Source organism: Rattus norvegicus, chromosome 8, assembly GCF_021556685.1.
Source record: "Rattus norvegicus strain SHRSP/BbbUtx chromosome 8, alternate assembly SHRSP_T2T, whole genome shotgun sequence".
NCBI classification, from domain to species: Eukaryota; Metazoa; Chordata; class Mammalia; order Rodentia; family Muridae; genus Rattus; species Rattus norvegicus.
The window spans coordinates 86261922-86275613 of NC_141541.1; the positions used below are offsets into that span (position 1 = coordinate 86261922).

Here is a 13692-nt window from a genome sequence, read left to right on the forward strand (position 1 = left end):
TATGTTTCCAATGCTTCTTTGTGCCAGCTATGTGTTATTGAGAAAGCATTAAAAACATTCACAAAACCCCAGGAAGCCCTCAGCCATTTTTAACTAAGAGGAGATTCAGTTTTATTTAAAAGCCAGGCCACTGAGAGTTTGCCCATGCTCCATGAGTATATAGATAACACAAACTGAACTTTTTCAAATTTAAATTTAAATTTATTATTCTCTTGGGGGGTGACGGACATGGAAGGACTGGGAAATGAGTGTGACTGAGATGCATGATGTGAATTGCCAAAGAAACAAACAAACAAAAAATTGCTACATCAGAAAAATTACCTTAGAAGTTTGCAAAAGAAATTTGCAAGCAACTTCTACAGAAATTACGCTCATGTGCCAATTCTAAGGAGATAACTCTGTTCTGGTATTTATCCTTCATAGCAGCAGAGAAACTATGATGGCCGTCTCCATTTCCCCACAGAGAAACTGAGGCAAAGAGAACTTGGCACTACCACATTGCTAGATTATGGAGCCTGCAATACCAGCCCAGCAGTGTGGCACCGGGGAAGTTCTCAGCTCCTTCTCCCTTAGGTAACCTCATCCACTGTTCTATAAACAATCTGCCTGGTGGGTGTTTTAGTTTCTTTGTATTACTGTGACATAGCACCAAGACCAAAGCAACTTGGGATGTAAGGGTATAATCTCGCCTTATAGTTTATCATGGAGAGAAACCAGAACAGGACCTGAAGGCAGGAACTGAAGCAGAGGTCATGGAAAGATACTGCTTACTGGCTTGCTTTTCATTCTAAATTTAACCTGCTTTCTTATACAACCCAGAACCATCTATTAATTATCAAGCACTAATCAAGAAAACACTCCCACAGTCTTGCCTACAGGTTAATCTGATAGAAGAATTTTGTCAATTGGATATACCTCTTTCCAACTGACAGTAGCTTGTGTCAAGTTGTTGGGGGGGGGGGGGACCACGGTGAGTACCTGGGATTTATGGTAAGATATCAGTGGTTATATTATGATACATATTCTTCTTCCTGTTTCCTGTCATTCAGCTCCTAAATGCTTTGGGAATCTATGAAGTGACGAAGTCCTTTCGTGTGCTGGGATGGCTGGTGGCTAAGGGCTCTTAGATGTGATTAGAATGAGGAAGGATGAGTACTGGAAGACTTAAGTATGTTTAGAGAGCTGGAACTTTTGGTTCTAGGCTCTAGCCTCTTCCTCCATGGAAAGGAGAGACGCTGTAGGCTAAGCTCTTACAGTGGCCGATGATTTGATCAACTGGCTCAATAAAAATCTAAAGAGGCCATAAAGATGACTAAGTGGATAGAGTCTGCTGCTGGAGCTGGAGGACCTGAGTTCTGAACCTCAGCACTTACATAAAAAGCCAGGCATAGTAATGCACACCCGAAAAAGACAGAGGCAGGAATATGCTCGGAGCTCACTGCCAGCCAGTGTAGCCAAACGGCGAGTTCTAGGCTCAGTAAGAAAGAGTCTGCCTCAAAAACTTAAGGTGGAGAGTGGCAGAGGAGGACACCTGTGGTCACCCCCTGGCCTTTGCTCGTGTGCGCGCGTGCGCGAGCACACACACACACAGACACACACACACACACACACACACACACACACACACACACACACACGCAGGCCCAGAGAGCCCAGAGAAGCTCTATCTCTCTTTCCATATACCCTGTCCTGTGTATCACATTCATCTGGGTCTTTTTCTGAATTCTTACAATAAACCAGTAAGCTTAAGTCCTATGGGCCATGCTAGCAGATTAATCAAATTCATGTAGATGGTGATGGGATCCTGGTCTATAGCTAATGGAAGAAAGATGTACCATACCCTACTGTGTTCCTTGGTATCTCAAATGAGCCAGTCTCTAAAAGCACTTTACCTGCAAGGTCCCACCTCTAGCTAGACAGTGTCAGAATTACATTGAGATGATGGTCTCCCATAGGAAATGGTGTGAATTTTGGTAGATAGGGGTGAGTGTTCTGTGTTGACTGTAGAAACTTGGGGTTTGTTTTTCTTGTTTTAAGTAAGGGTATAATGCCTTATTCAACTTCATAGACCTCATAAGCTATATCTGAGCTAGGCAGGAAAGGAAAACCCAGAGGAACAAGTTCTCAACAGACAATAGTTCCCTGAAAGCAGGAAATGGTGGTGCCCACTAATCATGCTGAAGCAAATGAAATATTTGCTCAGCTGACAGAAGTAAATATTTCATTTTTAATCATAAGTCACTTCAATCAAAACTTAGGTAGTATCCACCATTTGGGGGAACTTATGTGTTTGGGTGTGAGGAGAATTCATGAAAAAAGAGTCTGGGAACAAATAAAAAAAAAAAGTTCACATAAATCCCGAGAGGACTACTGGAGTCGGGAAGTTTAAGAAGGGAAGTGTTTCTTTGGTACTGGAAGTTTCTGAATGGGTTTGGAAAGCCAGGGAGCTACATGGCGTTAGGAGAGCCATGACTGAAGTAAAAGTGCAGTCGTGAGGGACTCACGGGCACCGAAGACTGCAGAGGGAGGGGGGCTGCTGGTCCATTGTAAAGAGTACTTCAGCAAAAGAGAGGACATCAGCGTTACACGTACACTTTCCCTGGATTGTCTCAATGCACAGTGATTAAGAACAGCCACACTTTTTTCTTCCACTCGTACCTATCACCATAGCCAACAACCTGTTAGGAAAGCATTGTCAGTCCAGGGAATGCATTCGTTCTCGTTGCTGTCCGGGTATCAGGTGGTCCTCCATATCGATCTAAAAGCAAAGAGAGCTATCGGGAGGACAGGAATGATCTGTTCCTTCCCATGGGACGGTGCTCCTGGTTTACACTAAGCAGTTAAGCTCTTGCTGACTCACTGTGACAACTCTAAGCTGCACTGGGCTAAAGCTCAGAAGTTGGAGATATTGAGACAAACCCTGAAATCAGCTCCTGAAAGGTGTGCTATCTGACTCAGTCATACCTGGCTGTATCCTTAGTCACAGTGCCGAGGACCCATGAGGAGGGCAAGAAAATGAAACACGTGTGCTCCGAGCAAGATCAGTGAAGGGTGATTGTTATTACCCCAAACACCATAAATTACCCACGCCCTCAGCACTGGTATTGAGACAGTGAACACAGATATTCTTACATGAAAACTTTTACAAACCGGGCCTGATGGGGCAAGCCTGTAACCTCAGCTGCTCAGGAGATGGGTGCAGCAGAAATACTTCCTTGGCTAGGACTGGAGGACTCAAGAACAGCCTTTGGCAACTCAGTGAGGTTCTGTCTAAAACTCAAAAGGGCTAAGACTGTAGTTCAGTGACAGAGCCCTTGCCTAGCACGTGATACATACAATTCCCGGTACCATAAACAAAACAAAACAAAACAAAACAAAACAAAACAAAAATTCTTTAGAAAGAACACAGGTGAAACTTGGCGGGGCACCCAGATGTCACTACTCAGCTACTTGAATTGCCTTCCTCATTATTCAGATGGTATTCAAAAGGTCAAGGAAATCCCCCTCCCTTTCACCTTGGAGTATTGACTGACACGAACTGACAACACATAGACTGTCAGGAGAAATGATACAGCAGTTTGCTGGTGGGCGCAGGGGGCAGTCATGGGAGTGTGCCTCCATTGAGCCACTGAAGTTCAGATGTTAGCGTGACCCCTCACTATCTCAGTAAGGCTCAGGAGTGTGATTCCCCATGAACCCAGTGAGATTGGGATGCTTGTATACCCTGCTCCATTCAGGGAAAAAAAAAAAAAACCCTGGGGGAAATAGAGGCAATTTAATCAGATAGTAAATGATTCTCAAGGGAGTGGATAGGCTTAGAGACAGACATGAGATTATAAAGTGACTCTCTGGATTCTGAATGAGCCAGAAAGAGAGACGTTATCTTGGGACAGAGTCCACCCCTGTGCGGATGCACTTTGATAGACTATGATCTTCCTTCATGAGAATGGAAGGCAGTTGTGATCTTTTGTGGGTTTGGTCTTAAAGCAGAGTAAGTCCTTTCCTGTACTTGTGGGAGGGTTGGGATAAAGGAGACGGGGGAACTCAAGGGATCCTCTCCAAGACCGATCCTCCAACTTAGTACGCCAAAACGCACAGCTTGGGGTACAATTTTGTGAATCCCAACAATAGAAGAGAGAGAGCATAGCATCCGTCCCACGAGTGCTGATGTGGAGTGGAGAGTTTCTGTGCACATTACATTACCATGCAACTCAAGACAGAATCTTTCTCTTCCCCTCTTGTAGGCAGGCTCTCTCATGCCCCTTGAGTAAGTGCCTCCCCACGAACGTGCTGGGTCTCATAAAACAATACCCACAAAGTGTAACTCTTTGGCACTTTCATAAACAATCTTAATGCCAGGATCTTTCTAACCTCTTGTTTCTCCTCCGTCACAGGAAGGGGTTCCCCCCAAACACCCACATGTGACAGGAGGGAGGCTGCTTATAAAAACGGCAATGTCTTAAGTCCCTTTCCTAGGAATTACATCAAGCAACAGAAAGATTATCTTAAAAAGAACTCAAGGTTGTCATCATGACCGAGCAGATTAACCTTTCAGTTTCATGGCTTACTCATCTTCAAACGGTGCTGGTAATCTTCACGATTATAATCTCGACATATGAAGTTGAGGAAGGGCACAGAGACTGTGTTAACTTTTTATAACACTCTCTGGTTCACACAGTAACTTTCTGCCTCTACATCACTGCCTTGCTTTTCAACATTAGGTAGTTTTATACTCTGGTTTCCCAGATGATGAAATAATGATTCAGGAAGTTCTAACTCATCCAAGGCATCTTTGTTGCTGACTCTAATACACACACACACACACACACACACACACACACACACACTATCCACAGAAGCCGACAAAGCCGTGAGCTAGCCAGTCACGTTATTTGGAAAGGAACATGGAATACTATTTTTATATACAAATCATTATTCACTCTTTTTGCATGTATATACTCTTCACTCCCCTTTGTTCCTTTCTAAAGACACATTGCAAAAAAATAGTTAACTTTTTTTTGTTAAATGTACTATTAAAAAATACCACTAAATGATGGCCCTAGTATTAGGACTGAAAATGCCAGCAGAAAACCTGTTGGAACCTAGACAAAGTATCCCGGGCCCACTGGTTACTCCCCTCATCAAATGGTTGTCATGGAGATTAAAAAGTCTGGGCCCAGAGTTCTGACTATAGCCAGTGAAGTAGAATAAGGTTACACCATTGTCAACAAACTCAGATTTTTAATCAATGCAGATTAACCCTGGGTTACATAGACTGTGTCTTAGGGCTGAGCTCTACCTGTGGACACTGGTTAGGGGACTCCGCTCCAGGTCATGAGGTTGAGGACGAAAACACCTTGTGAAGTGGGATCATGGACAGATCTCAGAATGAGACCAAGCTTCATCCTAGGGGCCGGGAATCTTTCTAAGCAGATGTGAAGCAAAGGACTTGATCTTGCACATCTTGGCGTTGAGTGAATGACATTCTGTTAGCTGATGGACATTTGGGTTGTATAAATTTTGGGGCTTACATTTTGAGTCCTTATGGACACACGCCTAGGAGCAGGATTGGCCTATAGTCTATGTTCCAGAACAGCTAGATCATAGTAGGTTAGCCAGGGCAAGTGAGAGAGAAATGAAAAATGAGTAGTGTATATAAAATATTAGCATAGAATAAACACTCTAGAAGGGTTAAATATAAAATCCTTGTCACGTATATAATAAATATTCAAGAAGTGTGTTATTATCTGCCACATTTATTGCATTAATCTTACATAAAATGAACTGAAATATATTGGATCAGACACATCCAAAAGAATAAATCAGATTCTGCTGAAATGAGAACCTATCTTCCAAACACATAAAATGGCAAATAGCAGTGGAAATGTGTGTGGAGATATATATATATATATATATATATATATATATATATATATATATATATATGCTCCAAAAGAAGACACTAGAATCATCTAGAGCCAGACCATGGAGGGCCTCTACAGGCAATGAAAAATGACACATGTCATGAGATGACAAGTCAGAGTAAGTCCACAGGACCTAGGAGACAGACCCCAGGAGATGGACTCTAACGTTCCTGGCAGCAAGAAGCTTCCGACTGGCATGGAAGCAGTGTCTTATCCTGGGGCAGAGGGGACAGAGCCTCAAGAGCACAGAGCTGGCAGCTAAATCAGTTCACTGGTGTCACGCTGAGGCCTGCTAATCTGTCTCTCCCCATTATGAAATCCTCAAGCCAGGGGACAAAGGTAGTATTTATACAGGGACAAGTGAACAGCATGAAAGCCCAGCTTACTCAGCCAAAACCAACTCATAACGAACCTTCTAGAAGCCAAATGAGCTCACAGTTATGAGGAGTCCCAGAGATGTGCCCCGGAGGTGGGGGTGGGGACAAGAAGCAAGCCACAAGGCACACAGGTAAAAGAGGTCACACAAGGTGCTACTACACACGGTTGAACAAGGATTGCATCCAATTCAAAGGCTGGAAGAAAGACGGTTCGCAGCAACGTGCAAGCATTTTGATAAAAAGGATAAACAAACTTGAAATGGGGCTGGCTGAGTTAAGGCACTGGTCCGAGCCGAACTGAGCTGAGCTGAATGATGGATATCAAGCCTCGCTTTCAATACCGATACCACCAGAGAAGGGGGAAAAATGCCATAAATAAATACAAACCTCCAGCAACAATTTTGAATTATTTTTGAACAACCGTTCTTTTGTTGACTCAGCTCCCATGGTATTTCTTTTTCACGGGGACTTAGCAAGATGGCTGCACCACTCTGCCCAGGTGAGCATGCGAGACATGCGTGACAAGGAGAGGGACACAAGAGCAGCAGATGAAAGTCAGTAATGAAAGGAGGCCCTGCCTTGCGAACCAAAGGGAACCTTGGAAATCAGAGCAGGTCAGAGACAGGTCTACTTACAAGGAGCAGTGAGTACATTACGGAGCTATACGTATGCTCAGGAGTGAGGTAAAGACAGTGAGCCGATGTAGAGATAACAGGGAGAAAGGTTCTAACTGACAGAGGTACTGAGGAATGTGCTCAGCCACACAGAGCAGGCACTCTCAGCCCAAAGCATAAAGGGAACGTTCTCTCTGTTAAGAATAAGAAATCAAGGGCTATCTCCAAGGCTGATGGATTTCAACAGGCCACTTCCGGTTTTTATATCTCCCGTCATCAGGAGGAGGCTTAGAATAAGGTAAATATCCATGTTTTCTCTTCTTTGGGCAAGACAGCTACCTCTCTTTCCTGCATCCCTGCCAAGTAGAAGAGGGGAGATGGTCGAGGCTCTACAAGTGTTAGGGAAACGCATGTCCACGGTCTCATGGAACTCTATGGGGTCACATGATCTCTGGTTGCACGATGATCCGATAAAACAAATAGTGCTTTTAGTTTGGCACTCTGGATAAAATCAGGCTCCTTCAAAAAGAGAAGGGTGCTAAGAATTTACAGAGGTGAAGCCAACTACAGCTCTCAAGGTCCAGGACCTGCTTTCTGGCAGAACCCCAACCTACCATGATATTCTAGCTACATCAATTGTTAAATATTACAGAAGTTATAGAACAACCATGTGAGGAGGTCCGAGCTTTGAATTAAGCAGTGAGTTTTGCAAAGCCCTTTCTACCTGCAGATAAAACATGAACTAAACACTACTAATTTTTTACTCATTTTAGACTGATCCACTTTTCTTCATCAATGATTTCAAGATTTTATGAAATCTCGTGATCAATTTTATGACACACACTTGATGTGACTTAAGGACAGTTACTTACACATACATTATATATTTTTATCTAAAATTATATTTATATATAGTTGTATATTATATAAACATATAAATGTTTGTGTTACAAAAATAAGAAATACTGATGTTTAATTAAAGATAATATCCCTTTTATTAAGAATAATAGTCTACTTAGAATATTGTAGAATAAAGAAAATCTTCTGAATTTGTAAAACTCTGAATCCTAAATACCCCAAACCTTATCATTTGGAGAAAGTTTTGTTTTGTTTTGTTTTAATGAACTTAGAAAGGTGGCCTCAATGTAAATAGCACGCAGCAGAAATCTTAGGGTAACCATGACTACTTGGAATTAGAGCAGGAAGAAATTAAAAACGGCAAGTTCTGAAGTTTTGATTATTGGGAATCAGATCAATGACTGTTTAAAATGACAGATGCCCACATTTGAGTGACTTAAGCCATTTACGGAGGTCGGTCCCTCTGAATGAAGACATCAGGACATCGGGAACGCGCATGAGCAGGTCTCCACTCCTGCAAGAAGGTGAGGAAGAGCATGACTCATCGCCCATGAGGACTTTGGCTGCTGTCCTGGCTGGTTCTGAGTGTCAACTTGACACAAGCTGGAGTTATCACAGAGAAAGGAGCCTCCATTGAGGAAATGCCTCCATGAGATGCAGCTGTAAGGCAATTTCTCAACTAGTGATCAAGGAGGGAGGACCCAGCCCATTGTAGGTGGTACCATCCCTGGTCTGGTGGTCTTGAGTTCTATAAGGGAGCAAGCTGAACAGGCCAGGGGAAGCAAGCCAGTAAGCAACATCCCTCCATGGCCTCTGCATCAGCTCCTGCTTCCTGACCTGCTTGAGATCCCGTCCTAACTTTCTTTGGTGATGTGGAAGTGTAAGCTGAATAAACCCTTTCCTCCACAACTTGCTTCTTGGTCATGACGTTTTGTTTTGTTTTGTTTTTTCCGGAGCTGGGGACTGAACCCAGGGCCTTGCGCTTCCTAGGCAAGCGCTCTACCACTGAGCTAAATCCCCAACCCCAGGTCATGACGTTTTGTGCAGGAATAGAAACCCTGACATCAGTGTGCCTCACATTTAATGTAAACAAGAAGCATGGCAAGGGACAGGGGCCTGTTATTTAAAAACATGTATTCAGGGTCATGAGATGGCTCAATGGGTGATGGCGATTGCCACCAGATGACCTGAGTTTATCCCCTCGGACAAAGTACAAGGAGAGACTTCCTCAAGTTACCCTCTGACCTCCACAGATATGTCGTGGCATGGGCACACCCTCACACAAACATATGTGCACATACAATAAATAAATAAATAAAATGTAATAAAACACATGCGTTCTGATCTAGTTCTCATGTTGAAGCCAAGGTTTCCCGTCTCCCACACCTTCAGGTGATTTTGGTGCTGACTGAGTACAGTTTGAAACTCAAAAGCCTGCGTTGTCCTGAACCCTACATTTTCATAATCCTCTGTTTAAAAATATTCATGAAAATAACTGCGAAATAGACTACAGAATAGACTATAGATGGTTTGCTACTGTTAGTCGTATAGAACTCTGCAATAGACTATAGAACAGAATAATGGTGGCTTGCTATGGTTGGTCACTTACATTCTAGAACACACATGGGGTCTGAGGAGAATGTCACGTGCTTTAGAAATCCAGCCAGTCTGCTAAGACGATGACGAGTGGGCATAATTGAGATGCGAGAACGAGAAGCTTTGGTTCCGACATGCCCTTTGAACGCACAGAACATATGCCAAGGTTTTACTAAAAGGTAGTTTACGCCCGGACTTGAGAAAACTTGTATTCTTGTGTCTTAAACTCTCTGCCCCTGGTACAATTGGGTAATACTGGAAGATTTAGTTAATAGCTTGAGTTTGTTTCCTGCAAGGAAACCACAATTTCACCATGCAAACAAACACGATTTAAATTAGATAATAAGCCACAAGAAACGGAGCAAAGTGAGGACCACCGGGATGATAAAGAACAAAAGAGGGTTCGGGGGGCCATCAGCTTCTACAGGGCTGTTGTTAGAGATGCAATCTCTTGGAATCTTTACCCCAGATCCTATATATAACAAGAGTAATTTTTTTTTCTAATTCTAAAGCTCACTCACTCCACCAGCAGAAACGGAGAAATGCTGACTGATTTAAGTGAACAACCCCATGAGCTAGGAAGGTCATCCACTTGTTTAGCCACTACAGCAGTAAATGACTTGAACACTTCGTTTCTCATCAACACCTTCCCCGCCCCTGTGCAGCCAGTCAGCCAGTCCCTTCTGTGTCCCCTGTGCAGCTAGGCAACCCAGGATCTGTCTTCAGTCTATAGCTCTTCGAATTTTAAAGTGGGCTCAACAGAAATCACGTGGAGCACAGCCTTTTGGCCTGGTCTATGTCTTCACGTGACTTCCGGGACCCGCCTTGTACTTCCACACTAAGCCAAGCTGAGTGGGAGGCAAAAGGAAATCCCGCCCTTATACGCATGGTTCAGTGTGCTTGACAAGCATAAGACCAAAGCAGTAGAATAACAGGAAATACTGAAAATCTGAATGTTAATTGGATGTTAGTTGACATATGGCACTGCTTATTCTAAAGACTTGTTTAACATTTAAACATACTTAATAGGCCATCGACCATAATGCTCATTGGATAACTACTTTCTGGATTTCTTCGCTTACCCACCTGCCTAATAATTTCTAGTCATAAAAGCAATGAGGAAATTCGAATGTACATATCATGTGCACAATACTAAAAACGGTTATTAGTCGTCCATTCACAGAAGCAGGGCTTTCCACATTACATTAAGATTGTGAGTCCTGATCAACCTGATCATTGGGATGGAGAAAGAATAGATTCGAGACCTTGAACATGGCAGCCATACAGGCTCCACTATCAAATTCTTGCTGGAAAATACTGAGGAAAGTAAACTTTTATTGAATCATTCCGTAAATTTATTTTTAGCAATGTAGTCAGTAATAGATTAAATTAATTGCTGCCTGATTTTTGAAGCCTCTTCCTTGCTATTTTTGTAATATTCGCTCCTCAGAAAACTACCTGGATGGATCCTTACCCAAAAATCTCTCCTCGAGGAAGGCAACCTAAATTTAATATCCTAACATTTAATATACTTAATCATTCAATAATACATTTGATCATTTAACATGATGCCCTAACTGTGCGGCCAGTCTCACTCCACTGACCTGCCCTGGTTTTCCCTCTTTTCAATCATGCTTAACACCGTCTGGTGCCCCATGCAGAGACTTGTTTGTTCCATTTCGGATCTTCCTCATTCAGGCTCCGTGAGAAAGCTGTGTCTGTGTGTCACTCACTGTGTCCCCACCAACTATAGCAGCATCTGCGTGAGGTACATACTCAATAAACAGCTGGGATCCAGATATGATGACTGCCCACATGAAAGCCCATGAGTCTGAGGCAGAGGGTTTGCGATTGAAAAGAATCAATTAGCCATTGGAAGAGAAGAGCAGGCACAGTTCTAAGCTTTCGTAATACACTGTTCCTTGGAGACTAAGAAGCTTGTTTTGATTTTTCTTGTTGTTTTTTTGTTCTTTTTTTGTTTGTTTTGTTTTGTTTTGTTTTTGGTCCATATCACTTCTGCACCCTTTCTTAATGTGTTCTCCTGCCCTTTTGTCTAGAAATCAGAAGCCTCGCCTTGTGGAGGTGGCATTTTTTTCTTAATTCCCTTTGAAACAATAGTCCTGCTGCTTGCTTGTGAAGCAGCCAGTAACGGGTGATGTAATATGAACTGTCCCTGTTTTGAACACAGAAGACTCTGGGATGCAGGTTTGCTGAATTTGTCAAACAGAAGATTGGACCTACTCTACAGTCCGCACGGGGTCTAGACGCTGCCCTGACACTGTCAACACTGCATACACAGATTTACACCGTTGGAAAACATTTGCTCTGGTTCCAACAGTCAAGGTCTGGAGATAGGATCCAAATTAGAGAGCAGAAATGGATCCCTCTGTCAAACATGGGAAAAGACAGAACCACAAGTCAAAGAACTGCTTCTAAAGTGGAATCGCTCTTGTAAAAAGATGAATAGGGATGTGTTTAAACATCCTAATGCATAATCCTTCCAGGGAACTCTAAAACACAATATAGGACACACCTCAGAGTAGGCCCGAAGGACAGCTAAGGAGCTGGGGGCTCTGTCCACAATCCTTGTATCCACTCTTGGCTCAGAGATGTTCGTGAGAACATAAACCTGAATTCATGGTGAAATATTTATTATTTGGATATATCTTCACTGGTATTAAGGAGGCTGAGTGAAGTGAACAGATAGCTTCAGTTAACATGGCCAATCTATAGCAGTCTCATTTCCTAAAATCAAAAGAGACGAGCAATTGAAACTAAAAGGACCGCACATAACACATCGTAGAGAAAATACAACGTACAGAAAAGTCCTCAGTGACGCTCGGCTTCAGTCAGCTTCAGTCCTTCCCACAGTGATCTGATAGGGAGAGCAGAGGGTGAGTCCACCCACGCACACCGAGAAGACCAACGTCAGACTTACAATGTGGGCCGAGCACAGAGAGAGCAAGGGAGAGCTACTGGGCTTTGTTCTTCAAACCAGAAAGTCTAGCACCACACGGTTCACTCTTCACTCACCCATTTGTCCATCTATCCATCCCCTCAGTGCCCACTAAAAGGCAGGAAGATGAGTGTCACCCAAGGGATAAGAGAAGAACCATCTCCTCGTGCAAACGACTCCCAGGAGAGTAGGAAAATTAGAGTAAACGCCACTAAGATGTGTCAAGGTCAGGAGCAAATGTTCTCCATTCTCACTCATTCAAGAAAACTGAAGTTGAAGGCATAGGAGTATGAGGTAACTAACAGAGGTCGCTAGAGGCTACGGAAGAAAGAATATGGTAGAAGGTGGATAATGGGTACCCACATTGGGGCATGGGGTATAGTTGTGATGTTATAAAGCACGAGAAGAGAACCACATTTTATAACTGCACAAAATAGAGAAGACTTTGAAATACAAAGGAAGAGTCTAGAGTTTATGCCACATGCCCGTTTAAAACTAATTAAAAGCTGGAGAGATGGATGAGCAATTAAAAACACTTTGCTGCTCAGGCATGAGGACTGGAGTTCAGACCCCAGGACCTACATAACAAGCAAGGATAAGTTCTGTGCACAGCGACAAACAAGAGGGCCTCGATAGGATTGCTGGCTCCTACCTTAGCTGAAACACACAAGTCCCATGTTCAGCGAGAGACCCTGCTTCAGAGGAATAATGTGGGGAGTGATGGGAAAGATGTCTTACATACCCCTCTGGTATGTGCTGTCATGGGCCTGCATACCTGTACAGACATGCACATACATGTTTTACACACATACACCCACAATCACATGCATGTGCACACACACACACACACACACACACACACACATGAATACGGTGCAGCAGAGGCTTTAAAGACTTAGGTCAGAAAGAATGGAGTGAGCACATCAAGCAACATTTCTGTGGCTCGGGCACATTTATTGAATTTAGCACCTTTATATTTGTATGTGTATTTTTATCAAATTAATTCCTTTTTTCACTGGCTTGACAGAATAAAAGACATTTAGTCTTCTTTTTCTTTCTCCCTGGTTTTAATTTCTTCAGTCCCCTCCAGGTCTTCATCCTCAGGTCTGAATTGCAGCAATCCTGAACAAGAGAACGTTTGTCCAGATGCTTACTTAACACTGCCACCAGCAACTGTGCAATTTAAAATTAGTTACCTATTCACTCATGCTTTTCGAGACAGCGTTCTACTACCCAGCCCAAGCTGCCTTCATATTTTCAACCATGCCTTCACTCGCTGGGATTATAGTTAGACATGATGGCCATGCCCAGCCCAGAAAGAGTTTAACCTTTTAAACCCTGCTTACTCTAGGCAAACAATAATCCCC

The 13692-nt window shown here is 43.1% G+C and overlaps 1 long non-coding RNA gene across 1 annotated transcript; it reads left to right on the forward strand.

Annotated features, from left to right (window-relative positions):
* Positions 1-9399: 9399 nt before the first annotated feature.
* On the forward strand, positions 9400-13373 carry LOC134480075 (uncharacterized). The gene is made up of 2 exons (XR_015628218.1): positions 9400-9548; positions 11427-13373. It is a non-coding gene; the product is annotated as an uncharacterized LOC134480075 (long non-coding RNA).
* Positions 13374-13692: the final 319 nt, after the last annotated feature.